The following is a 24,960-nucleotide window of genomic DNA, read 5'->3' as shown; positions in this document are numbered from 1 at the left end:
GATCCTCGTGGTGGCCTGCAGAGTGATCCAAGCAGCAGAGAGCTAAAAGAGTGACTTTCTACCAGATATAAGTATTTTTTGTGGCTTTCCCACTGTTATTAAGCTAGCGACTGCATTTCGCCTGTTTTACTGCTACTTTAAGTGATTTCTGCATTTTACACTGTTTATTGCACTTTAAGTTACTAATTGTTGCAAATTGTTTCTGTAGGCTACACACTAAAGTGCGCTAGCCGATTTACAGCATTTATAGCATTTACTGTCTGTTTTTTTTTTCTTGTCTCTGTAAAAAAAAACAAAAAAAAAAAATCTCTTGTTTTCCCGCCTTACTGAACTAGAGTAGTCCAGTTTCAGAGTTGCTGATGCCTGGGCTTTGTTTTTAGTTCCTGTTACTGATCCATTGCCTTATTAGGAAGGAGCGAAGTTTCTTTGCTTACCAGTGGGAGTGGGAAGCACTGAGCGGCCTTTTGTCCGATTTGGTGAAGTTTCAGCCAGAAACTAGTAGTCCATTGGTCGTTTTGGGCCAATTCCTAGCTCCCTTCAGCCCCTGCTATAAAACACGCTAACGCGTAAGCTGATTTAGCTGAGTTACCACTGTTGCACACAAGAGCAGCGGCGGTTAAACAAGGTTAAACTATTTGGGCCATCTAAATTCCACTCTTCCAATTTTCCCTTAGAACTACCTTCCTCGAGCTGTACTGCTGATCTAACCAGCATATCCTATAACTGAAAAGTTCATCTCTACTTGATTTCCAAGTAGACTATTCTCTATCTGTAAAGCCTAGCACTTACTCCTACAGTACTTGCAACTTGATAAAGCACTCTTATTATAGATAGTACCCCACCAGCCTAAAACCCACTTCCCCCGGAGTCCTTTGAAAGTCTCTTTATCTACTACTTCTAGTATGTCGAGGGATCAGTTGCTAGTGTCCTCTCCAGCTCAACTGGTGAACCTGGGAATATTGAGGCAATGTTACAATTGCCTCATGTACACAGACAATCCTCTCCTTCTCCCACAAAACACAAATACATGCGAGAGATGCAACTATACGGCCAAACTGGAGGCTGAGCTCTCTCAACATAGGACTGGCAAGACCAGACAGGAGGAGAAGGTAACCACACACAATACATACCCAGTCACACATGGTACCATCAGAACTTCAAATCATACACACACTCACACAAAGACATACTCGGAGGCTCTGATCAAAAATTTACCAAAACAGCAGAGGCCACCAAAGCAGACACCCAAACAACTACCACCTCACGACCCAACACATGCAACACATAGACCACACAGTCAGAGTGTCAAACAGTCACAGCTCTTAAGGCCAAACAAAATGCCAGACACACTTGTCATTGGTGATTCCATAGTCAGACACACTGACGTCCCGCTCACCAGACTGAGTAAAGAGAAGGTCACAGTAAGCTGCCTGTCGGGCGCTAGAATCCGCCACATAACGCAAGCACTCAGGTCTCTCAACAGCAGGTACAAGTACGACTCAGTCATTGTCCACGCTGGTGTCAACGACCTGAGACGTACCTCCTTGGACTACATGAAAAGGGACATCGAGGAGCTCTCTGATTATGTAGCCCAGGCAGGTATGACCCTGACCTTGAGCAGTATCCTACCTTCACCTAGAATGATGCCACAACACAGTGATAAGATGATCAGCTTTAATAATTGGCTTAAATTCTGGTGTCATTCAAAGGGGATCCAATGTCTGTCTGCCTGGGATGACATGCTGGACAAGCCACGCTGCTTTGCAAGGGACGGCTTGCACCTGTCACCCCTGGGCTTCCGGATATTGGCAAAGGCTCTTGCCACCCCCATAGTGCCTTTTTTAGGCAAGGCTCAAATTCTAAACCTACCACCCTAGAACACCAAAAAGGAAAAAACTAAGGGTAATGCTGCTCAATGCCAGAAGTCTCAATCTCAAGATGCACGCACTCGAGGCCCTTCTCAATATGGAGAACATCGATGTCTGTGCTGTGACAGAAACCTGGTTCAAGGCTCCTGAGAGCACCCCAGCACTAACAGGTTTCACCTCATATCATGCGTTCCAGCCCCAAAATCCGGACAACACCAAGAAAGGAGGGGGGGTGTCCATATTCATAAAGGACACCCACACCTCAAGGTTGGTGGCAACGCACGATGCATCGGAGACCATCCAGGTGCAATTAACCATAGGCAAGACTGCTCTGCAATTTGTAGCATGTTACAGGCCACCCTCTCAAACTCAGGAACCTCACATGGCCTTCCTGAAAACATTGGAGGGATAAATGTATCTCCAAACACCATCATACTAGGTGACTTCAACTACCCTAATATAGACTGGGAACACTACTCAAGCCCGAACACTCTAACCCAAAGATTCCTGGAGTTCATAAACTCAAATGCCATGGAACAACTAGTCACCATCCCCACAAGAGGAGAAAACATACTTGATCTCATCATCACGAACATGGGATCAAAATGTTCAACACCGAAGTAAACCCCTCACTGGTGTGCTCAGATCATAAACTAATCTCGCTGGAGGTCCTCATCCCACCCCACCTGAAACAAAAAGACCACAGTGAAAAACTTCTCAAAAGCCGATTTCACACTTCTAAAAACTAGTGTGGTCTCCTTTAAGGCCCCTGAGCCAGTGGTAAACATTACTCAAACCGCTGAATCACTTACAAATGCCTTCTACCAGCACCTACAGGACTGCATGGATCAGGCAATCCCAAACAAAACTAAGACTCTCTGTACCAAAGGCAAGCGTCCAGTCTGGTGGACCCCAGCCATAAACAAGCTCTACAACAAAAGGAGGAAGCTACTACAAGATAGAGCAAAATCCTTGAAAGGTAAGACACCTTTGATCATTATAAGTAAAAAACTAAGAGCTCTCATAAAATCATCCAAGGCAAATTTTGAGAGAAAAATCGCCAAGGACTCTAAAGAGAATCATAAGGCCTTCTTTAGCTATGTTAGAAACCTAGGAGGAAACTCCCAGATATGCTCAGAATTAGTTCAAAATGATGTGAAAATTACTGAACCTACACACATTGCCAACATACTGGCTGACAGGTTCAGTGCAAACTTCTCCCCCCCCTCCCCCCCAAAAGAAGAGATATCTATTCCAGAGGATTGTAGCCCCCCAAACATCTCCAACGCCCAGGTGAGAACTGCCCTCACTAAGGCAAAAAACACAGCATCCATGGGACCGGATGGTGTCCCCGGCTGTGTGCTTCACGAACTCAATGAGGAATTAAACCCACAGTTAGGACAGCTGTTTAATCTTAGCCTCACCTCAGGACACGTACCCAAGGAGTGGCGCACGGCGACTGTGGTCCCACTTCATAAGGGCGGTGCCTCCACAGACCCTGGAAATTACCGCCCCATTAGCTTGACAAGCCTTATCTGCAAAGCCATGGAGAGGATCATAATGGAACTCATAAATAAAGACATAGGGAACTTGCAGACTTTGGATCCAACCCAGTTTGGCTTTGTCAAAGGCAGATCCTGCCTCTTAAACTTGGTTGACTTTTGAGACAGTCACCAAGGCCATTGATGAGGAAAGGCAGTCCATACAGCCTACCTCGACCTGGCAAAGGCCTTGACACAATACCCCACTCAGGTATCATCGAAAAACTCATCAGCTTGAATGTAAACCCATACATCACAAGATGGGTTGCAAACTGGCTAAGTGAGAAAACCCACAGGGTCAGAGTTGCTGGAGCCATGTCAGACTCAAAGCCTGTCACAAGTGGTGTCCCACAGGGCTCAGTCCTGGGTCCACTCTTGTTCGGCATCTACTTTTCTGAAGTACAAGCAAACACAGGAGGGTTATGGCTGACAAAGTTTGCAGATGACTGCAAACTGGGCGCCATAGTCGAAAACACATCTGACACAGATATCCTCCAGAAGGACCTCACAGAAATGGATAACTGGTGCCAGAGCCATGGCCTGAAGTTAAACGCCAAAAAATGCATAGTCATACCCTTCGGGAAAAACAAGGTTACCCCTAGCTACCATATAGGTGGCAATCCACTGAGCACAGAAAAAGTCATCAGGGATCTGGGGACCCAGGTTGACAGTAGCCTTCGTTTGACACTCATGTTGCTAAAGTAGTTAGGAAAACCTTCTATATCGCCCACCTGATCATGAAGGGATTCACATCTAGATCAAGGGAGGTCATCGTCCCCTGTACTCATCACTCATTAGACCTATGATTGAGTACAATGCCCCGTTCGGAATGTATCTGACCAGACACCTGCTGCAGCTTGAAAGGCCCCAAAAGTTCCTCACCAAAAGGATAAAGGGTCTCAAAAATATGTCTTATGCTGCCCGACTGAAAGAACTCCAGCTCTATTCAGTCTCATACCGCTTGCTCAGAGGTGACCTGTGCCTGACATATAAGGCCATGTCAAACCCAGATTTGATGAATATGCTTCACCTCAAAAAGTCTAGATCCCTCAGAACCACAAGGGCGGGAGACTTAAACCTTGACACGGTTATAAATAGAACGTGCTGGAGGGACAGATTCATCACCCAGAGACTCCCTATGCTGTGGAACAAAATCCCGGTACATGTGAGGCAGAGCACCTCTCTGGCCTTGTTCAAGAGGAATCTTGACCAATGGATGGGAGAGTGCAGATATACCCCAGGGATTACTTCAGTGTCACTGCTTGACAGAGGCACAGCAAAATGATAGGCATAGTTTTTATTCAAACTAAAGGGGTGGCGAAAGCCACATAACTATGGGCTAGGCTTATAAATGCCCTTGGGCAGATAGCCTAGTATGAACCTATGAACCTATATAAAGCAAGGCATTTAAATGAAATCATAAATGCATTGAGAAAAATAAAAGTGAAAGGAGCCAGCAAGATAGACAGCCTGAGAATTTTGCCTGGAAGCAGAAAAGTACATCTTTGCTTTTATTGCAGTTAAGAAAATAACAAGTTTACATTAATCTAGTACAGATCTTGATCAGCATGCACAGCAATGAGATGTGGAAGCAACTCCACATAAGGTTATAAAAAAGATAGTTTGTTTAAATGGATACCAGGTGATATCATTAATGAAAATAAAAAATGGAATACGAATAATAAATCACTGGAGAACCCACGTTTATCATCATGAGAAAGGAAGAAGAATTAGATGTATGAAAACCGTCTTTGCAAAACCAATTTAACATCATTACTAAAAATGAAAAAAAGAGTAGTGGTAGTGCTGCATCCTTGTCTGAGACCCTACAGAGCTGAGAAAAGAAGGACGAAAAATGGATTGGGTAAGATACTTATTTTGGAAGCTTTTTCCATATCACTATGCCTGCTGACCATCTTGCTACATCACTATCGTCCATCCACTCCCCAACATAAGGGCAAGAGCTGTTCATGATGAAACAGTCATTGAGGCAGCCATAGACAGTATATATTCTCTTTTCTAGTCTAACTCCTCCCTAGTGGCTGATGTGAGGATCTGACTTGCCATCATCTGTGGAAATGAAAACTCCTGCCTATGCTTCATGAAGGATGCATTGCAAATATGTGAATACTAGGTTAACTGCCCTAAAGGGACATTTTAAGCCTAGCTAATAACCTGTCATCAGAATCAAGCCCTGTACCTTCTGTTTAAAAGGTGAAGACCTTAACCATTATGCTAACCCCCTCCCCTTGGCAGAGTCAAGCACAATTCCCTGGCCCAACGTGCCGCATGTTGTACACCTCTCGCTCTCTCTATAAAAGGTGACAGCACTGCAGCAGGCTGGACCACTTTCCTTCCTCCAGGATGGGTGAACAAACACTGATCACTCACTCCTGCTTTTCTTTCACCTGGCCTCTCCATCTCTCAAGCAGCTAGGTGATCTCATGTTCTCTAAACTGTATTCAGGACTGCATCCCTCTATGCAAAGGAGCTGGGACCTCTGTAAGAAAATGATTCACATCGATGTTACCCCCTTTTCTCAGTGTGTTAGCTACAGGATATAGCATTAGATTAGAAATAACTGTGTGCTCCTAGACAGTACCTTTCCTATTGTCCAGTGTAATTTTAGCTTGCTTATAATGGCAGAAGCAATCTGAATAATGTGGAAAATAATCTCTTACATCCAAGATGTTAAGACCTGGTGCTGTAAAACATCAAACAAGGACGATGGTCTTTTTCTGTAGATACTGGATATGTCTATTGGAACCTACAGAAAGTGCAGTTGTCTAAGTAAACATACTATGGCATTAGATGTTTGAATGATCATTGCTGAAGTAGCCTTAGCAATATGGGTTATATCTTGCTAAGGATATAACAGTCACCCAGCTTTCAAAGGTTACGGGCACCTTCCATGCACCCAGACTATTAACCAGCTTGAGCTGAGCTGAAGAAAAAGAGTGGTTTGGGTGCCACGCTCTTTAGAGTTGTCATGCCAGATGAGAGAAGGAGGCTTGAGAACTGAAAAAGGTCGATGCTAGGGGGGAAAAAAAATCCTCACCTGGCAATAAATATGCAAAATAAGGTGGCTGGAGGGAGGGAGTGGTTACTACAGCAGTGATCACTCAAGCATCTACTGTTATGTAAGTTTATTTATACAACTGTGTTACGTTCATCATTAGATCACTGCTGCAGTATCAACAGCTATATGGGAAAACTACTACAGCTTATACTTACTGGGAAGAGGAAGAATGAGGGTCCAGGGAGAATGATCCTAGCAAAGTTGTCCTAGACCTGGAGAAGGAATCTAGTTTGTGGTGTTATGTTAAGTTATGCAAAGAAGACCAAGAAGAATAATCCAGCCTTTTCCAAAAAGGTACAGATGAAGCCAAGGCCCTGGTAGACTGAGCCTTGACCCTGCATGTGATTGCCTTATCGCAGTAGGTATAGCAAAAGATAATAGCATCAGATAACAATTTGCAGATAGTCTGACACAAATTGTCATTTTTTTTTACCTTCAGAAGAAATGAATAACTGATCAGTTTCTGAAAGTTTTAGTTCTGTCAAGGTAAGATACGAGTTGTCTGTGGACATCCAGAATATAGAGAATCCTTTCTACCTTGTTGTTAAGGTTCTGAAAAGAAGACATGGAAGTTGATAGCTTGGCTCAGAGTAAACTCAGATACCACATTAGGCATAAAGGAAGGAATAGTTCTTAAGGGCACCCTATCTTTGTGGAAAATGAAATAAGGTTGACCATAAGAGCTTGCAAATCAGACACTCTTGTTGAGGAAGTCAGGGCAGTCAGCAAAACTGTTTTCCATGTTAAGAACCTCAAATCAGCCTGCTGAGCTAGTATAAATGGAGCAAGAGTTCATTTTTCTAAAACAAAGTTAATTTTCCAAGGAAGAGACACTTGTTTTCAGGGAGGCTTGGTATGTAATGCCCCTTAAAAAAATTACTAAGGGAATGCATTGAAAAGGGAGGATCCATGGGCCAACATGATGAAATAGTCAACAAATGAAGCTTGACAGATGAATGAGAAAGGCCAGAAGATAATAATTCATTCAAATATTGCAGAATCAGGGATATACTAGTCTTAAATAGATCTTGGTTCTTGTCTTGGAATCAAGTAGAAAATATCTTCCATTTGATAAGATATAATTTCTTAGTACCAAATTTTCTTGCCTCCTTTAATATCTGTTGCATGTCCTCAGAAAATATATAACCCTTCCCTCTCTAGTTATTTGCTCCCAATACCTTGTTTTATTTTGCCGGGTTTCTCCAGTAAATTCCAGCCCTGTCTTGCTTATTTTCTGTACCCCTACTTACTGGCAAAACCTGCTTTCTCCATTCTCATGTTGGCTTTGGTCTTAGAATACTTTCTGCTACTTTATGAATATAAAAACGCCACTCAGGTTGAAACAACCTAATTTTATTACAGAAAAATAAAATGAAAAATAGGTTTAAGCGTGTTCATTCATTGACACACTGAACTTCTTCAGAACAAAATAAGCCCCATAAAACAATCACTTGCATAACTTTTGATTTAAAAATGGCACCAGAAGGCTTCTCAAATTCTTAAAGCTATACACAAAAATTTAAGTTGAAGTTACGGACAGATTGGGTATTACCCCTAGGTTTGTTTTTAAGAACAACAGGAATCTTAAGAATATATTTCAGTGGCAAGGTGGCAATCATGATAAATTCATGAATGAATGGGGGGTAAGAAAATGTGATTCCTGCAAACAGTGCAGGTATGTACTTGAGGGTTTCAGTATCCACATACATGGGTTTCCTGACCCTATTTTAGTTAAGGGTCGATATAACTGTAATACTAAGGGGGTAGTTTATGTAGCATTATGTGCCTCCTGTCCATCCCTCTACGTGTGTAAGACCATGGGTCCGATTAAGGCATGAATGGACCAGCATGTCTATGCTATTCATACAGCTGATCACACCAATGCTTTGTACAAGCATAGTATTACTTGTCAAGATTTTAAAAAAATGTTCTTTTCTGTCTTGGAACAAGGTGATCAGAGACCTACTGGTGGAGATTGGTAGAACCTACTTGAATGAAGGGAGTTCTCCTGACAAGTTCTTTTTAATTCTATGAGTCCCCCTGATAGCAATGATTTGGTTTCTTTAAGACCAATTTTAAAAAGAAAAAGACTTTGCATTAGCTAACTTGGTGTTAGTTTATTTTAGTTTTGTATGCAGTCACACATGTCATATTTTATTCCTTTATTATTCATATTTCGTACACAATGTACTATTTTAGCATTATTTTTGCCAACGACATGTTTTTTTGTCAAGCATTTCAATCCTTTTTTCGGGGTTGTTTTTTTCACTGGCAGCTTTTTAACTTCAATTTTTGTGTATAGCTTTAAGAATTTGAGAAGCCTTTTGGTGCCATCAAAAGGTGCTTCAACAAAGTATTAATTTAAGGGTGTGCACACTTATGCAACCAGCTTATTGTACATTTTTTAGTTTTTATATTTTCCCCCAACAGATTTGTTTGTTTTTCAATTAAAATGCACAAGTTATGGGTCACATTAAAGGTGGGAAAAGTTTTGAAATGATTCATTGTTGTCTCATTTTTTCATATCACAAAAACCTGGCATTTTAACAAGGGTGTGTACATTTTTTATATCCACTGTGTGTGTTATATATATATATATATATATATATATATATATGGGTACGTATCACTTCACCTAAAACACATTTCACCTAAACTCAATTCACTTAAACAAAATCACCTAAAGTTCATTTCACCTAAAACTCATTTCACTGACAAGTAGTACAATAAGGCAAATCAGAGGTATATGTCCTTTTCCTCACTGTAGTGTGATCCTGGTGTTAGTATATATAGTTGGGGGGTGGGGGGCACAGCTCCCCACATTGGGTGTGTAGGGAAGCATAGCCCCCCCACTTATTTTGGTTTTATGTTGTCTGATTTTGTTTTACATTATTACTATATATACTAACACCAGGATTGCACTACAGTGGGGAAATGGACATATACCTCTGATTTGCCTTATTGTACTACTTGTCAGTGAAATGAGTTTTAGGTGATATGGCCTTGGTGAAATGAGTTTTAGGTGAAGTAATATGTACCCATATATATACATACATATATATATATACATACACATATATATATATATATATATATATATATATATATATATATATATAGGTACTGCTGAACAAATTCACGTGTGGTTACATCATTTACGGGTATAGCCTTTGTTTTCTCTTCTTTAATTTTATATACAAAAAAAAAGACTTGAAACTGTCTCAAAATGTTCCACAATACTGAGATGCCCTGTTCTGGATTTATCAGGTACAAAATAATATCATATGCAAATAAAGACAACTTTTCCTGATTACCATAACAATTATATCCTTGCATTTCTGAGTGCCTTATTTTCTTTGCCAATGACTCTAAATATAAATCAAATAACAAAGGTGAAAGTTCACCCCTGCCTGTTTCCTCTGTTAACACACAACTTATCAGAGAGAGAAATCTTCCCACTTTAATTCTTGCCTTCAATCTTTCATATATTCTCCTAATTAACTTTATTATTATATCAGAGGAATGCAAATGCTTCCATTGCCCTACTCATAAAATATCAGCTTACTCTGTTGAATGCTTTCTCTGCATCAAGACCCACCAAAAACAGCAGTACTGCATCATTTTATATCTTGTCCCCTCCTATCTTAGCTATTAGTTGTTGAGTCTCACCTACCTCTAACCTTGGTATACATAAGTCTTCAATAAATATTTCCATTTGTGCTCTTTCCTGATTTTTACATTTTTCTGCTTTATACATATTTTCATAAAATTTCCAAAATACCTCTAAAACCTCTACAGGATCTCCTGTTACTTAATTTAATTACTTAATTAATTTATTTTTGTTATAGGCTTCCTAGGTTTAGCAACAACCAGTTCTACTTCCTGCTGCCTAAGTTGTTGTGCTAAAAGTTTTTTGCACTGAAGTTATCAAAAAATAATTGCTTAACAACAATCTTTCTAAACTCATGCAAATTATCAAGATAGTCCCTTACTGTGTCTTTATAACAATTAAAATGATTAATTTCTGCTACCCATTCCTTAAATCCCTCTCTTGTTAACATGCAGATGGTAGAGTGACTCATTTTTACTTAATAACCTTGCATTTTTATCCAAGTTTTTTTTATTGGTGCATGATCTGAAATAGTTATTGGATATATGCTGAAGCTTTCAATTAAACACAAATGTTCCTGTGAAATATAAGTTCTGTCTATTCTTGCCCAGTTATTGAATCTTAGGTAATAATACGTAAATTCTGTCAGAGTTCCTACTACTGAATTCACAGATTCCATATCAAATATTTCCAGAAATTTCTTATGAAAAATCTCCCCTCTTTTGTTATGTTTTCCTTTATAGGACCTCTGATATATCCTCACTATTACAAATCAAATTCCAGTCCTCACCTATAAGTAATATTCCCTGCTGAAAGCTGATTATTTCTCCAAAAAATTTCTTAAGTTTCATAACAGTAGTTTTACGGTGGAATATAAACAGAGGCCAGTTTAATCTTCCTGCCTTGTTAACAGCCCTATACTACCACAAATACACAATTACGGTCTCCCCTTCTTCTATTACTATTGGAGCCCCTCAAGCAATTAGTATAATTACTCCCCTTTTCCTTTATCCCTGAAATTCATCTGAATATTCATCCTGAAAATTTTTCTTTGTCAAATTCACATGCTTTTTTCTCTCCAAATGTGTCAATTGCAACACTGTCATTTGCACATTACATTTTTTTTTGCTAAAACAAGAAAAATCTATATTACACAGGCAATCATAAATTTATATAAATGAAAACAAACTATACTGACATAATCCCAGCAGCAAGCATTTTACACCACAAACATACTGACATATGTATGAGAGATGAGTAGAAGAATCAAGAGTATTTTGGAAATGAAGCAGAGACAGGATTTTGGAGATGGAGATGAGCAGTAATAAAACCAGTAACTTAATTTGGGATTACAATGCAATAATTATAGGTGTGAAATATGACAAAACAAGAAAATCTGGAAGTATTTAAACTTTTCTTTATAAAAGTCACTTGTTCATTTATTTCCAAGTGCGTCTCCTGTAGCATAGCTATTTGCACTCTACATTTTTAATATTAGTTCACTACTCTCTCTTTTTTGTAATTTATCTGTGAGACCACTGACATTTAAAGACATTAAAGAAAATAATCATTGTATTAAAAGTTATTATTCCCACCTTTAATGTATACAAGTTTTTTTGTTAAATGTCTACTTCTAGCTTTCTTACATACATACACTGTTTGACAGGTTGAACTTTTATACAGTTGTTTTTGTCATATCCATTTCAGCCTATGTCACATCTTACAAAACTTTTTTTTATTGAAAGCCTTTAAAAAAAACAAACAAAAAAACCCAAACACAACATCAAAAAAAGCCTAAAACCTATTAAACTTAATACTAATACACACAATTATGTACATCTTCAAATACTGATGTTTTACCCTCCTAATAGGAACTAATGCCCCAAACTGACAGCCACACTCACCGACTCGAGTTAACCTAAAAGAAAGGTTATCCATGCTAAGATGCATAGTGCACACTGTGCTTCTAAGTGCTGTCTGGTTTTGTCTCATCTCTACAGCTCTCCCAGCTGGGAAAACACCTGAATACTTTCAAAGAACATTATCAACTAGCCAATTTCTATTTTTTTCCAGACAATTTCTCTTTATCAGATTGTCTCCATGAAGTTATGAGGACCAGATACAGAATTGCTACTAAGCATACATTTATTTGCTAGAAAAAGCCTTAAAATATTAAATATTCTTTTTCATTTACTTTTTTCTTTTAAAATTTGTTAGTAGATCAAGCTAAGAGCCTTAATCCAGCCATTATCCTATGCAGAAATGAGAGAAAGCACATTATTTTTTTCTTTAATTATGCTCTTTTAACCAGACTTTTTTATATTGCAGTACCTACACTTCTTTATACTGAATAAGGAAAAACAGAGAAGAAGGGAGAAAGAAGAAAAGAAAAAAAAAATAAATAACAAGAGCACCTGTTTGCAATAGTATTCCCCATTACACTTTAAAAACCTTTAATTTATAGCATGCAAAGAAAATCATACACTATAAAATAGTACTATTAAGAAAAAATACTTTTACTTACAGTTAACTTTCTCCCTCCTTTTCCCCCTCCTCTGTATTTTTTCAAACGTTAATGATATGAAGTAGGGCATATGCTTTAGAGTCCCCCACAAGTCCAACAAAGTCCAAAAAAGTCCAATATTTCCAGATTTTCGTGTGCTGTCATATTTCACAAACACATTTATTGCTTTATAATCCCACATTTGTCAGTTTCCAAGTTACTGGCTTTATCCCTATTCATCTCCATCTCCCAGATCCTGTCTCTGCTTCATTTCCAATGTACTTTCAATTCTTCTAGTCAGGTCTTATGCTCCCCTTCCTCTTCTCCAGCATTTTCCATTTAAACAATGGAAAAGGTTTCATTGGCACAATCTCCCTATGGCCTTTATTAGCAGAAAAACAAGAAGCAGAATCTCCTGTTTCACAGCTCATGTTTTGCTGGACAAACTTGTATACTTACTCCTTAGCATGTACTTCACCAAAAACGATTTTGTCCCTCCAGGGAACAATATTTTGAAGATAGCTGGGTACAGCAGTTTGAATCTCAAACCTGCTTCTCAACATTCCCAGTATAGTAGACAAACATTTACTGCACTTCTGCCTGGTGTACAATGAGTAATCATTCTCCACAAACACTCTTATATCTCCCACATTTAGTACTTTGGCCTTCTGACACAGTTATGTCAGAATCAACCTTATGATGTAGGTGATGTTGAGAGGCTGGAAGTCTTTATTAATGAAATGAACAGCATGATTGAGTTTCTAAAATTTACTATGACTTATTCCTCAAGTAGGGTAGAATACCTTGACATCTATGTCGAAAGATTGGAGGGTGGCCTTATTAATACAGGTGTTTACAGGAAGAAGTGCCATAGGAACACGTTACTTCACAGACGGAGTATGCATCCCCAGTATGTCTTCAGGAATATTATTAGAGGGCAGGGAATGTGAGCATCATGTCTCAATGTTTTAGATACGGGTTATCTTAATGAGCTTACCACGTTGGAAGAAAGGTTAATGGAATGGGGCTATGATAAAATGGAGATTAATGAAGGGTTGTGCATGATTCATGAGCTGAGACATGATAGAGATAGCCCCTATTTTTCACATCCGAGAGCGCAGTCAGTGGTTAAATCTAGTGAAGCTTCATCTGCAGTGGTTAAGGTTCCAATGTACTTTACCACATACAATGGTTTGATATATGAGGTAATTAAAAAAACAATGGGGCATACTCGCCACGGATCCAGATATTTCTGAGATAGTGGGAGATAGACCCAAGTTTAGGTTTTAAGAATAAACCTAACCTGAAGAGGATGCTGTGTTACTCCAATGATAGGAACCCTATATGGGACAAGGAGGTGAGGGGCATGTTCCCTTGTGGACGATGAAATTATTGTGATTACATAGACTCTAATGGTACACTCTTTCATCCGGAATTAGGAAAAGAGTTCAAGTTCCCCATTACTGCCAACTGTAATACATCGCATGTGGTGTATTTAGCTAGCTGCAGTTTGTGCGGATCATTCTATGTTGGCAAAACGAATAGATTAAGAACAGGATAAGGGAACATTTATATGCCATTAGGGTGAAACTAAGTAGTAATGAATTAGCGAAACACGTCATGGCTAGTGGGGATGAACATCACTTCAGATTTATGGCCATTGATATTATAATGCGCACTGCATGTGAAGGGGACATTAGATATGGTACTGAGAAAAGGGAAACATGCTGGATTTTGAAGTTGAGAGCAGACCGAGGTTGAGGTCTCAATGAGAGGGCTTCCTTGAGAACTATCCTAAAGTTAAGGAGAATAGTAGCAAAATAAGAATGTAAATATATTTTCCTTTGTTTACCCCACATTTTGCACAGGGTTGACTTAATTGCTTTCCTAATGTTTAATACTTGTTATATGAACTCTATATATATATATTTTTTTTTTTTTAGAGTTTTACATAATTTTTTATGTATTTCTATATTTTTATTTGAATGTGTCCTAATCTTCAGTACTTGGTTTTTATTGGAATCAACACCTTATTAGTGTTTGGTAGAAGCAGTTTTACATGAAATGTATTATGATACAGTTTTATCAATGTGGTTTTTATATGAAATGTATTCAATGTACTATGATACTGTTTTTATCACTGTGACTTTAAGAAGCGAGTGCTTGATTGAGTGCAGTGATTAGATATTTTATAAGCAGGCTATGTGGTTTATGTGTGTTTATGGTCTGATGAAGCGGAATGTGAAAGTGCTAACATTTGTGCACAATAAATTAATTTATTTTTTTGCAAATAGTGGAAACTGGTGTTTTTTGAAGCCCGTGGTTGTCTCTGCTGCTTGCTCTTGCTATTTTTATGTTCTGTTGACGTTCTTAGTGGCAGAGCAATTACTTTGTGGATTGTCATATACTTTGTTCTATTATTCTCATTTATCCTTATTGCAATCCACATGGACATGGCAGAAGGGTCTATGATGAACACTGATTTGGATTACAGACCTGTCAGGTCTGTTATGAGCAGCAAAGGCCTATTGGACAGGTTTCAAGCCTGTGTGACGAGCAGTGGAAATCCCCTCCTACTCTATGAGGTCAGTACCGGAGAGATGGCAGCTTCTGTAAATGCAGAAGAGTCGTAGAGTCTGAGAAACAAAATAAAAAAGCTTGAAGATGATCTTATCAAATTAAAGAAACTTATTACCCAGAGACAGCATTTTGAAGTTTGTTTGGCTAGAAAGATTATTCCGAGACGACTTTGCATTTTGAAAATGTCTACATACGGTGCGCAGTATCCAGAACTACTTGCCAAATGGCAACAGCTTAACCTGGAGGTAAGCATGAAGTATTTATCCTTCTTGATTGAGTTTTTTAAACCACAAGAGGAGTCATTGAGACTCTCGATTCTGGAACAAGTGCTATATAACCGTTTTCCTCGCCCAGTTGTGGACCGGCTGTTGGATGGTGTGTTAGACGGTATTACTGTGTTTGAAAGGAGACTTTTACAGCAAAAAAAAAAAGCAAAATTGATAGAGATACCAGTGATTTTCAACTAGGCCATGTCTTTACATGGCTGAGGACTCAGGAGTCTACTAAACGTAATGTGCATGGTGTTAATGGTGCACCATCCCTGCATCCTACTAGGAGCAATAGTACTATGGGAACTGTGGGCATGTTTGATAGTGTGTCAGAGGCTAATGCAATACAATTAGCATCCTTGGATGCTGTCCCAGTAGCTTCCACAGAGACTTTAGTACAATGTAACTTGCAGGACCAGTCGGTGGTTTTGAATGATCATGCTACTGGAAGTGGGACAGCCTTACATGTCGATGCTAGACCTAAGGAGGTGCGTATTGAAACAGCTAGCATCTCTATGGGTACAGGTGGTGCCATAGCTATGGGTTTTCACCAATTCCCTTTACCCATCTCGGTGGAGAGGGGAATGAGAGGGCCCCGTTCTGTCAGTCGAAGCAGGCAGAAACGGAAGGGATTGTCAGAGAGACAATCCAACCAGACACTCAAGAAAATGTGGAGTCAGGTCGGGAGTGTCTAGTATGGAATATCTCCACATGAACTTTGGACTTTGAAGAACTTTCAGTTTTGAACAAAGGACTTAGTTTTATACCAACCAAATGTAATAGTTTAATGGATGTTTTATTGGATCTTAAAATGTTTAGCAGAAACATTATGCTGAGGCTTGAGTTTGGGGGATGTAGTAATGAACATGTAACTAACTTTAAGAAACCTAGTTTATATATGCCTACTAACTATCCTTTGGTTGAAGCATTCTATAAATTGGTAGAGGATAATGTGCATAAAATTTTTAATGATGTTGATTTGAGAAATAAACATGTTAGGAATAGGTATAATTTAAATTTTAAACAATGTACTGCCTTGAAAAGGCTTCAAAGTGACAATTCTACAGTCATCAGACCTGCTGATAAGGGTGGCCCTGTGGTGATTATGGATACTGAGTGGTATTTAAGCTCCATGAAACACATAAGTGATGACAAATATTATAGGGCTATTAATCGTGATGATATAGTTACCCTTCAGAGTAGGATTTGTAATGTTTGGAAGACATTGTGAAAGAGCTTTGTCATCAATGAGGAATTTTTTAAATATTTGTATGTAGAATATCCCATGATACCAGCTATACAAGGCCTCCCTAAGATCCACAAAGATGAGGAAAATCCTCCCATGAGGACGATAGTTTCGGGTAGGGGTTGGTGTACCGAACTCTTTTCTATCTATACTGAGAAACTGTTATGTTCGGTTCTTGAGTTGAATCCTATTGTCCTGAGGGACACTAAACGATTTTTATTAGACCTATATAACTTTAGTACCAACTCACAGACAGGCTCTGACATAATCTTTGTAACTTTAGATGTACAGTCCTTGTTTACTGTCATTCCCAAATGATGTGGGTATCAGTGCTGTTAAGAAATAGTTGGTTGAACATAGTGGATATGACCGCAATAAGATAGATCTGGTCTCCCTGTTTCTGGAAGTTGTTCTTGAGAACAATGTTTTTATGTTTGATCAGGTGTTATATCTTCAACCTGATGGCGTTGCTATGGGCACTTCTTGTGCCAATAGCTATGCCATGTTTTTAGCACACTGGGAGGAAGAGAAGCTTTTCGTTATGGATGAGTTTAAACAATGTATCCCTTTTTATCGTCGTTTTCTGGATGACGTCTTCTTTTTATGGGCAGGTGATGTTGAGAGGCTGGAAGTTTTTATTTCTGAAATGAACAGCATGATTGAGTTTCTAAAATTTACTATGACTTATTCCTCAAGCAGGGTATAATACCTTGACATCTATGTCGAAAGATTGGAGGGTGGCCTATTAATGCAGGTGTTTTCAGGAAGAAATGCCATAGGAACACGTTACTTCACAGACGGAGTATGCATCCCCAGTATGTCTTCAGGAATATCATTAGAGGGCATGGAATGCGAACATCATGTCTCAACGTTTTGGATATGGGTTATCTTAATGAGCTTATCACGTTGGAAGAAAGGTTAATGGAACAGGGGTATGGTAAAATGGAGGTTAATGAAGGGTTGTGCATGATTCATGAGCTGAGACATGATAGAGCTAGCCCCTAATTTTCACATCCGAGAGAGCAGTCAGTGGTTAAATCTAGTTAAGCTTCATCTGCAGTGGTTAAGGTTCCAATTTACTTTACCACAGACAATGGTTTGATATATGAGGTTATTAATAAACATTGGGGCATACTCACCACGGACCCAGATATTTCTGAGATAGTGGGAGATAGACTCAAGTTTAGGTTTAAGAATAAACCTAACCTGAAGAGGATGCTGTGCTACTCCAATGATAGGAACCCTATATGGGACAAGCAGGTGAGGGGCACATTCTCTTGTGGACAATGCAATTATTGTGATTACATAGACTCTAATGGTACATTCTTTCATTCGGATATAGGAAAAGAGTTCCATGTTCCCCATTACTGCCAACTGTAATACATCGCATGTGGTGTATTTAGCTATCTGCAATTCGCGCGGATCATTCTATGTTGGCAAAATGAATAGATTGTTTAAGAACAGGATAAGGGAATATTTATATGCCATTAGGGTGAAACTAAGTACTAATGCATTAGCGAAACACATCATGGCTAGTGGGGATAAACATCACTTCAGATTTATGGCCATTGATGTTATACTGCCCACTGCACATGAAGGGGACATTAGAAATGGTACTGAAACATGCTGGATTTTGAAGTTGAGAGCAGACAGGGGTAGAGGTCTCAATGAGAGGGCTTCCTTGAGACCAATCCTAAAGTCAAGGAGAATAGTAGCAAAATAAGAATGTAAATATATTTTCCTTTGTTTACCCCACATTTTGCACAGGGTTGGCTTAATTACTTTCCTGATGTTTAATACTTGTTATATGAATTCTATATTTTTCTTAGAGTTTTACATAATTGTTATTTATGTATTTCTATATTTTTATTTGAATGTGTCCTAATCTTCAGTACTTGTTTTTTATTGGAATCAACACCTTATTAGTGTTTTGCAGAAGCAGTTTTACATGAAATGTATTATGATACAGTTTTATCACTGTGGTTTTTATATGAAATGTATTCAATGTACTATGATACTATTTTTATCACTGTGACTTTAAGAAGCAAGTGCTTGATTAATTGAGTGTAGTGATTGGATATTTTATAATCAGGCTATGTGGTTTATGTGTGTTTATGGTCTGATGAAGTGGATTGTGAAAGTGCTAACCGTTGTGCACAATAAATGAATTTCTTTTTTTTTACAAATAGTGGAAACTGGCGTTTTTTGAAGCCCATGGTTGTCTCTGCTGCTTGCTCTTGCTATTTTTTTATGTTCTTTTGACTATCTTAGTGGCAGAGTATTTACTTTGTGGATTGTCATATACTTTGTTTTTTGTTTTATTAAATATATTAAAGTATTAAGTCAGCTAAGGAGGCTGCTGTCTCTTATTCACTTCCCATTATTTCAAATTTTATTTTTCACTGACCTGCTTACTTTTATACATCTACATTTTGCATTTCCTTCAGAAAAAAATGCTCATAACTCTCAAGATTAATTGCTTGCACCTACAAACAGCTCTCCTTGGAAAAGTACTCAGGAACAAATGTTTGTAAATTTCACGCAGAACAGAATGTACAGCTGCCTTCAGCTGCAGATGTCTGTATGCCCACTGAGCATTTGCTAATGAAAGAAATTTATCTTTGCAGTTGAAAGAAACTTAGCATTTCATGGCTTTCATTACTCTGATTTATATTTAAATGTTACATGCTTACAGAAAATATTATAGCTTAAGCCAAAGTCATTAATCTAAACATTCACCCATGTAAAAATAAAAGAAAATATCTTAATTCTACTTATATTATAATCAATGCACCGTTACACCTCATCTCCGTTCCCAGAAACACAAGATGACTGCATATTAACATTAAACTTGCTTTTGTCCAGCCTTTCTTCTTATGTTATGTTGTAAACCTCTATTTCTTCGAACCAAAAAAGTATGTTTGCTTTTATATCTTTAACAAATACAACAGTAACTGAAAAGACTCCCCAGATTTAAAATATCACTTACTGCATAATACAAAAAACTGCTTTACTCTCTCTCTCTCTCTCTATATATATATATATATATATATATATATGTATACATATATATAAACCATGCATGTTAAATCATGAAATGTTTTATACAAATACTAATAAAAATATGTTCTATGTACAGTTTTCCCCTTTTAGTGTCCTTCTAAACATTAATGACAAAAAGTAAGGTATATACTTTACAGTCCATCAACAAATTTAATAAAGTTAACAAAAGTCCATTTTTTTCAGCCACTTTTTCTTGCAATGACATATTTCACAAATGTGACTGATGCGTTAGTCTCTCATTTATTCACTAATTTCAATATTGCTGGTTTTCTTCTGTTCCATCTCAGTCTCCCAACACCAGACTCTGGTTCCACTCCAAGGGTCTCTGATTCATCTGCTTTTCTCTGTCTCTCTCAAGCATTTTCTTTTGGAACACTGGAAAATATTTCATTAGCAACATCTCTCTATGAGCTTTACTGTCAAAAGAATGAGAAGCACAGGCCCTTCTGCTTGCTAGCTCATATTTTGTTGGCTAAACTTTTTTATTTCCTGCTTAGCCTGTTTTACATCTAAAAATATATTTGTTCCTCCATAACAAAATACTCAGAAGACAGCTGGAATCTCACACTTGCCTCTTGACATTCCCTGATTGCTGCAATAAATTTGCTTCTCTTCTGCTGGTGTACAGTGAATATTCATTTCCAAAAATACTGTCCTGTCTCCAGTTTTTAATATTTTTGCCCTTCTGCTACAATTCTGTCAGGATCAACTCTTTCTTGCTGGTATGATTTCCTCTTTAATAATATAGGTCTGGGCTATTTTTTCATGGCCAGGTTTCGAGCATACACTTGTTGTGCTCTTTCAATTACCAACTATTGCTCTGGAAAACTATTCCAGTTGATTAATTGTACCATCAAAAAATTAATATAGCCTAGTTCCTTCCAGTTTCTCTGGAAAAAATCTCAGCTTTTCACTGTGCACTTTGTCTTTTAACTGTACTATTTTTTGAAATAGCTCTTATTGAGAGACTCATACTCAGCCAGCTTTTTTCATTCTTCTATTTTTCCAGTCTTTTGTTATTTGGGTTGATACATTCCTTCAATGTTTAATTTATTTTAATTACCTTTGAATATATTTGAGTTATTTTTTTCCTCAAAATTACTGGAAACCATATCTCGAATCGGGTCTATATTAGGACATCGAAGTTTCACAACTTCGAATGTTCTAATATCGACCCCTATTCAGCGAACGCTGAGAACATCAAACATGCAGAACAGCAAATTTTTTCTTAAGGAAAAAAAATCGCTGTTCCGAAACACATACACACAACACAAGCACACCAAACAAACAGCAATCCACACATATACACCTAAAATCTTGCATCTAACCCTACACTAAACTGTACAAACACCACTATCCACTTACCTTAACCCAAACCCTAACCCTAAGGTCCATCACTATCGCATACTCACCTCACCCGCGCCCTAACCCTAACTCACCTACTCCCTCCTAAACCTCACGTCCACACAATCACACACTTACCTGACCCGCACCCTAACTCACCCTAACCCTCACGTTCATACAATCGCACACATACCTAACCCGTGCCCAATTGCACACTTACCTGAACCCGACCCGTAACTTTCCACCACAATGCTGAAAATAGCGAAGTGACAGAAACGGACAACCAAATTCGTTCTCTAGGAAAAAATTTGGTTTTCTGTCGTTTTGCTATTTTCAGCGTTTGCTGAATAGGGGTCGATATAAGAACATTTGAAGTTGTGAAACTTCGATGTTCTAATATAGACCCCCTTGAATCAAGGCTGAAGCTTGAACTGTTTTTTGCTGAACAGCTATAGAATCTTTCCTAAATGGTGTTTTTTAATCACATTTTCTGCTTTATTTCCTTTTCAAATTTCTTCTTTGATGGCATCCAGGCATTGTACTTACTAGACAGTAATGAATTTTACCCCAAAACAGTTTCAATGGCACTCCTTTTTCTCAGTTTCTGTTTTTGGACTATGATACCTGAAGTTAAGTTGTTGACCAATATGCAGAAATCTTGGAACTCCAAGGTGAGTTTGGTGATATAAATTGAGACAATCAGGAACTGCACAAATGTCCACATTCACCAGGGTAAGGAGAGTCTTGAGGGAGTGAAGATTCTTGTTTAGGCACCTGACATTGAACAATAACACTTTTAGTTTCCCTTGGGTTGGTTTTGCTATGTCATACGGGTTGTCAGTTTGGCAGTGCCTAAAAAGGCACTATGAGGGGAAAAAAGTGTTTTAGTTAATATTCAAAACCCTAGAGGGGACAGTTGCAGACCACCCTTGGCAAAACAATATAGTCTGTTGACCATATCCATCCAAGCTGATAAATACTGTACCCCCTTGGAATGGCACCACAAATTAAAGCCAATTATTGAAGTTAATCATCTTTTGTTCATATTGTAGCATCATTCTTGGTTAATGTAAAATGCTGCTCAATGCTAGGCACATACCGATCTGGGGCATACAGTCTGAGAGCTCCATAACATTTCTCTTCATATAGTCCAGGGAGGATGTCTCAAGTATTTACACCCACAGGGACTACAACCGAGTCATACTGTTACTTGTAGTCTGATGATCTGACTGCATGGGTGATTTGACAGATACTAGCTCCTGATAGACAACTGACTGTGATTTTCTCCTTATTCAGTCTGGTGAGAGGGACATCTATATGTCCCACAATGGAGTCTCCTATGATTAAAATACTGGATAGTGTGCTTGTTTGCCTTCTAGGCTTTGTAGTTGAGACTACAAAGAGTGTAGTTGCATGTGTTATGTTGGGTGTTGTTTTGGTGGAGTGCTTTTGGGGTTGCCTTGTAAAACAAATGTCTGGGAGGTCTTCTGTTGGTCTATGTGCTCATAGGCAGTTACCAGGCTTACGGTCCAGAGGACCATTTAGGAGCCTATCCCAAATTCCTAGTTGCCTCCCTGCATGGTCTGGTTAAGTGACATGTTGAAGATCACAACGTAGGCAAATGAGGGATGTGGGAATCAAGCCCTGCACCACAGAAGCTATGGCTGACAGCTGTAATCTTCTGCACAATCTGATGGGTTAGTACTATGTGTGGTGGGTGTAATACCTACATCACCAACAACCTAATTGTTATTTTGAGTGCTTCTGTGTGAGAGTCTTGCCTCCAGTGACATTGTGTAATTACAGTTCTCACATACTTTATCTGTTTCTCTAAAAATTAGCTGGTTGCTAGTGAATGTGAAATAATACCCACCTTGTTTTAGAATGCTCATTACTACCAAGCTAGTGGTTGAGAAACTGGGAAAGTGCCCATCAATGGTGTCAGTTTTTTTTAGGTGAACTACAAAGGGGTGGTACAGCAGGGTAACTTGGGAGCTGTCAGGTTAGAAACTACTAGGCTATGTAAGACTGAATGTGTGTGGCGGTGGTACTCTGTGTGCAAACAAATTGCTTGCTGCACAACTGAGTACTGGCTGAAGTTACAGAAGATTTATAGGAAAATTTTAATTTATATGTTTGCATCTATACAAGCACTGCTAAACACCACTGTGTAACAAGCAGCAGGATTTACAGATTCAAAGAAAAGCAAGGCCACCAAGCATTTGAATCTGTGGAACAGCTGAGCAAATGCCCAAATTTGTAGACTCAGAAAAGTGACTAAACAGGTCTAGTAAAGACAAATTCAAATGCTGCAATTTAAAAGTTTTCTGGGTCACATGTCCACATGACATCACATTCTCCTTTAAAGAGGCAGTACCATTTACATTTGTGCTGTAGTAATTTCAAAACAGGTTTCAGGTTTTATGCTTCATTAAACATTGTGCTGTATCAGCATGCATTTCTTTAATCCATTAGACATTAGTGCACCATATTTCGGTTATAGAAAGGTGGTGAATTTGAAAAACAGGTTAGGTTTTCTGAACAGGTTGTTAGCTGACTAAAGGTGAAGACTATAAAATGAGAGGGCTGGACATTGTTTACTGAGGGCAACAAAATTAAAAGATACAAGTATAAGCAGCTCGGTAAAAAATAAACTTTGAAATTATTGGAAGTGAATAAGAGATAGCAGTTGTTTTTGGTAACTAAATACTTTATAATGCATTTGCTAAAACAATGCATAACTTAGTTTTATTTAAAGATAGCTAGTGCACTGATTAAAATTTAGAGATAGCCAGTGGACTTGTTAAATAAAAGTTAATGTTTCTGAAAGCATAGAAGTTGTTTTTCATATCTGGGAGGGGGATAAAGATAAGGCAAGAACAGAGAGCAATTAGTGTAAGCAGGAGCACAGACTGCAACACACGCTTTAGCACTGGATAACCTTAATTTTATGTTAGTTGATGCCTATGGGCGCAGCTGTCAATTTGGGATAATTGTTCTATCAGGTGGATTAAATATTACTTGAAGATGTGCATTGTTTTTGTGTTTGTTTTATATTAATGGGTTCTAGGGGTGTTCTGGATGTTTTTTCTTTTGTTTGAGTGTTTTCATTAAAACAAAAAGTCTTATAAAATGTGACATAGGTTTAAGTGGAGATGACAAAAAAACAGCTGTATAAAGGATCAATCTGCCAAACATTAGTGGGTGCATGTAACACAAAAGATAGAAATAGACAATTTAAAAAGGACGTCATATATAATAGGTGGGGATAATAACTTCTTACCATAATGGCTACAGTAAACATATTATTTTGGAATGTGAATGGTCTTAAAGGTACAGAAAAAAAAGTAAGGGTACTGATTTTATTAAGAAATGCAGAGTGCAGATAGCAAAGATATAGGAGGGACATTTGAAAAGAAGTGAGTATGTGAATTTGATAAAGAACTTCAGGATGGATATTCAGCCGAATATCACAGGACAAAGGAAAATGGGAGTATTTATATTAATTGCTACCGGAGCTCCAATGGTGATAGAAGAGAAAAAAGATGGTAATGGTATATATGTGGTAGCAAGGGACTACTAGCAAGGGAGGAAGACTATTCTGCATTTCTTTATGTTCCACCTAAAATTGTAATTACAGAGCTGAAGAAAATTTGAGGAGAAATAATCAGCTTTCAGGAGGGAATATTACTTATAGGCAGGGACTTGAACTTGATTTGCAACAGCCAGGATGTATTTGGGGGAAGATATAACAGAAGAGGGTAGATTTCTGAAGAAATTTATGAAAATATTTGGTATGCAAGACTTGAGTTCAATAGTACAGACTTGAAGGGAATTTACATATTATTTCCCAGGTA

At 38.2% G+C, this 24,960-nt stretch overlaps 1 protein-coding gene across 2 annotated transcripts in view; it reads right to left on the bottom strand.

The window, feature by feature from the left end:
• The window catches only part of PIGM (phosphatidylinositol glycan anchor biosynthesis class M), a 367,285-nt gene that overhangs the window by 59,162 nt on the left and 283,163 nt on the right, over positions 1-24,960 (bottom strand). The window lies entirely within an intron of this gene.

This window comes from Protopterus annectens, chromosome 9.part0, assembly GCF_019279795.1.
Source record: "Protopterus annectens isolate FY-2018-M chromosome 9.part0, PAN1.0, whole genome shotgun sequence".
NCBI lineage: Eukaryota > Metazoa > Chordata > Ceratodontiformes > Protopteridae > Protopterus > Protopterus annectens.
The sequence above is the reverse complement of the archived record's forward strand: the minus strand, read 5'-3'. Positions and strand labels throughout refer to the sequence as shown.